At 31.9% G+C, this 4,450-nt stretch overlaps 1 long non-coding RNA gene across 2 annotated transcripts; it reads left to right on the top strand.

Moving 5' to 3' along the window:
- Positions 1 to 1,883: 1,883 nt before the first annotated feature.
- Positions 1,884 to 3,330, top strand: LOC129907013 (uncharacterized). 2 transcript variants are annotated; one of them, XR_008770917.1, is made up of 4 exons: positions 1,884 to 2,027; positions 2,103 to 2,210; positions 2,283 to 2,409; positions 2,478 to 3,330. It is a non-coding gene; the product is annotated as an uncharacterized LOC129907013 (long non-coding RNA). The 2 variants fall into 2 exon arrangements; XR_008770916.1 differs by having other exon boundaries at positions 1,899 to 2,210.
- Positions 3,331 to 4,450: the final 1,120 nt, after the last annotated feature.

Below are 4,450 nucleotides of genomic sequence, written 5' to 3'. Positions count from 1 at the left end.
AATTACGGGCGAGCCGAGTTCGGGAAGTGGGTGGGTTGAGTTTTTAATGGTAAAAAATGGTATATCTCGATTTCCGGCAAAACTACAAATCCTATAGAAAAAAGTTGTATTTACACTTTAATTACTCAAAAAACGTAAGATTAATCAATGTTACATGAAATCTTACGTTTTTTGATTAATTAAAGTGTAAATTTGAATAAATAGGCCAAAATTGTAAACAATGATAAAACATTTTTTTCGAATTCAAGCTTTTTTCATTTTTTGAATTTTACTAGAACATGTTCTATAGTATACTAATGTAAATTTTTTTTTACACCATCAGAAAATAGATATTTTAACGAACGAAATGCCCACCGACTTTTTGAAAAAAGCTGATATTTTGACACGTGAATTTTCGATTGAAAATTAGGGTGTTTTTTTGGTATTAAGTCAAAATAAGGTGAACAAATTAATATTTTAAATCAAATAAATTACAGTGTATTTGGAACATAATAAGGTAAGCTTTCACCAAATTTCGTAGAAAAATTTTTGTTTTTGAAAAAGATAAAAATAAAAAACCAAAAACTCGGTTTTTTGAATTTTTCACATAAATTTTGAGGTTATGTGAAAAAATTGTTGACACAAAAGTTGTAGATCTTTTTATTACCTACAACTTTGCCATACAACTTTTTTTGTAGTTTTGCCGGAAATCGAGATATACCATTTTTTACCATTAAAAACTCAACCCACCCACTTCCCGAACTCGGCTCGCCCGTAATTTATTTTTCCTTTCATTCTTATCATATTCCCCTCCTTTTCCAATGGGTTTCATCCTACTATGATTTTTTTGTACTTTTTAATGTTTTTGAAGGCATCGGCACTGGTCTATTGATTTATACTCCATGTAAAAAAAAATTATCTATTTTAAAAATTTTAATACATCTATCTAAGCTGACAAGCAGGTATCCTTGATAAATTTAATTAGCATTATTTTAGAATATTATTTGAACCCTTATTTACCTGTAGTTGACATTATTTTGAAAAATTATAAATTTTACCTCAAGGTTTACCTCGAATTTTGATAGTCCTAAAAAATAGAGCTCTTGATTTCGACCGGGTAGTACCCGTTTTCACAAATACCCAGGTACCCGTAGTTTCGAGTCTTACGCGGGTACCCGGTTGTTTTGTTACTCGAATGAAAAATTGCTTTGTATATAAATTTTCAATTCAATTCAATTTTCAACTGGAATTGATATACAAAGAAAATTGTTTATAAAGTAAGAAAATTGATATTGTGTGATGAATAGCACAACATACTTAAAAGATTGGTGACAAAAATTCCTTCCACGAGTAAAAACGTATAACCTTTAAAAAAAAAATAATAATATTCCTTTAGACATTCCATGATGGTCACTAAGTGTTGAAACCAATAGGACAAAACCACCCATACACAAAGAAAATAGAAGCTTAGGCCCATTTGCTCATACGGATCATAAATTTGAATCAAAGCTATGTAGGTCGAATATAGCCTTTATATTTTACTTAGTTTATTCTTAGTTTCTAAAAAATGTTTACGTTGAACTTAGCAAAAATATATGAACGATAAACTAGCAAGTGGACTATAATATTCTGTATATAAATGAAATGAATAAATAAAACACGAATGGTCTTATTAGCTAGACTGCGCGCAGCACGTCCTTTTTATTCAAAGATCTTTTCGGACTGACAGTTTTGACTGAACAGAATGATAGGAGGAAAAAGAAGGATGTAACATGCAACACACACGATCGTTGGCTGTTCTTGTGCGATACACTCATACACTCATACGTGAGTGCTAGCAGGTTTCTCCTCTCATTCGGCATGGATTATTTAACAATATACTTTCATGATAGAAATCGCTGAGAACTTCAAATTCAAATGCCAAATCAATACAAACGTCAGTTAATTTGAATTGTTTTTGAGCAATTTGGATGTAATAGTTCAATTTTGCTTTACCTTTCTCAAAGTTGGTGGATTTTATTGAATAAACGTTTAAAAAAGTGATATTGGTAATAAATGTGTGTTAAATTTAATAATCGAAAATGTATTCATGTGAAGGATATTTTATCTAAATGTGTTTGTAGTTTGTGTGTTAAAATAATTATTTTAAAAATAAAAACAAAGTGGTGAATACTACTTCAAAAATATTTGTCACAAACTGTACCATCTGCTGGTGATGTATGCGTTTGAAAGTAAGTCAAATATCGTTAAACTGATAATTCATGTTATCATTTTTAAGGGGTTTTATTTAATTTTTTCGTCAGTTAAAAGTGCTTAGGTGGAACATACGTTTACATATTAACATTTTCGTGCAAAAGCAAACATCTTTTGTTTGTGATACAATTTGTCCTGAAGTCGAGAAACAACGCTCAGAGGAAGTGGATGTCGCTGGTATACATAAATATTTTTTGCTAGTAAACCCAGGTTTTGATACTTATTATACGCTATTAATTTTCCAGCATTCCAATGGATCCCGTGCATTGTGGCTTAACTGTGGCTGAGAGAGATATAGTTGGAATTCGTTACAGTTTAAAACATCGGTTTGAGCGTCTAGCAAATGATTCATCGCTGTGCATTTGTCAGTTCCATCCGCTGTAGTATCTAAAGGCTCAGAACTTTCAATTAAATTTCGCATATGTGATCTTATTGAATTTTTATCTTCTTCGTTTTCAGCCTCTAGGTTCTTTTACCAAGTGTCAAAAAACGAAGAAACTTGCTCAGTTAGAACATCTTCTTACCCTTAAACTTAAATTTAAGGGCTTATCTTGAGGCAGTGATTTCCCTATCCGATAAGATTGAAATTACAGCACTTCGATTTGCCAAAAGCAATCAATTTGAATCAATTTTAGCTCTTGTAGCCCAAGTTGCCTTTGTTTCTTTCTAAGATCGGTAGCTGCAATGTTCGAGTGATGAAAATGTCCCACCAAAGACCTCATTTTATTCAGGAGCATCGAAAACGTTTCCACTGAACTAATTGCATTTTTTACACAAATTTGTAGTGTGTGCTGCACAACAAATACTCTTTTCAACCTCTTCAACTTTATAGGTTGATGACAGGACATTAGCAGCATTGTCGATAACCTCTGCATATAGTACCTTACCTTGCAACTTGCAAGTACCATTCTGCAACAATTGATTCCAAAAATAAAGCTAAGTTTGCAGTTGTGTCTTGTGTGCCTTTCCTCCATATACTCAGCGCACAATAATTATAGCTTTTCAATTTCCAATCATCATTGATAAAATGGATGGTTAACGATACTTACGAGTCTTCTACTTTGGACGACCAACCATCTGTTTTCAAAGCCAGGAAGGAGACAGTACTTTACTCTTTCTTAATTTTTAATAATGGATTCAGTACTGAAACAAATACAATAATATAATAAAATATATTATGTTATTTAAGGTAGGTATATAAATCAAAAGCAAATAAATGCTAACAACTGATGTTTTCAGGATCATACATATACTTGTGGATAAATCGTAAATGTTTGTTTACAGCCGATGTCGATTGATTATACGAAATACTTGCACTACATTTACATATTGCATAGTATTTCTTTATTATCGTCACTAAGGGCGGAATTCACTCAAATTGAGAAATATCTTAAGTATTCGCTCAAGCGAATCCTTATTCATAGTCACACTGGAGTCGAAATTTTTCTCAAGTGAACGTCTGAGGAGGCTTTTTTACTTGAAGAAACGCTTGAGTTTTTTTCAGTCAGTTGACATTAAAATGCAAGTGTCATTGCGAACGTTTGTTTTTCGTATTTAAGCCTGGTACGCAGGTGAAGCGAAAAGAAATTTTCCTTACAAAATTTCGTTAACGAAATCTTGAACGAAAAATTTCGTTTTGCTTTTCGTTTTTCAGTACGCAGCTCTAGCGAAAAATTGAAGAGTTTTCACTCATTTGTCACTTACTTTTTATTGTGCTGTGCATTTTTCTTGATTCCAAATGCAGTGTTGATGGTGTTTTCCATGGTATAAAAAGAGAAGGTATGATCATTAGAAAAAACTCAGTATCGAGAACTGTCAAAACTTATGGCTACTTAAGGTTTTGACAGCCCAGCCCCTTGAAATTGTTGTTGTAAACAAATTTGTCTTGGAAATTGTTGTTGCTTTTGACTTTGCCAAATGCCAAACGTCAAGACCTTATTACCCCATTTTGTAAGATGGCGGCTCTAATGATCATACCTTGTCTTTTTACACCATGGGTGTTTTCATTCATTTAGTTCTTGTGTTAAAAATTATTTTCTGTTGTTTTTTCTTGATTTTAAATTAATTTTGAATTTTTTTATTTTGACTTTGACAGAATACTCGATGATATTTTTTCGTTAGCATTTTCGTTGTCGACTTTGGAGACTTCAAAATTTTTCGTTTCGCATCAGTAGCGTACCAGCCTTTAAAAATGTGTACTCATTTTATAATAAAATAA

The sequence above is a fragment of the Episyrphus balteatus genome, chromosome 1, assembly GCF_945859705.1.
Source record: "Episyrphus balteatus chromosome 1, idEpiBalt1.1, whole genome shotgun sequence".
Taxonomy (NCBI): domain Eukaryota; kingdom Metazoa; phylum Arthropoda; class Insecta; order Diptera; family Syrphidae; genus Episyrphus; species Episyrphus balteatus.
The sequence above is the reverse complement of the archived record's forward strand: the minus strand, read 5'-3'. Positions and strand labels throughout refer to the sequence as shown.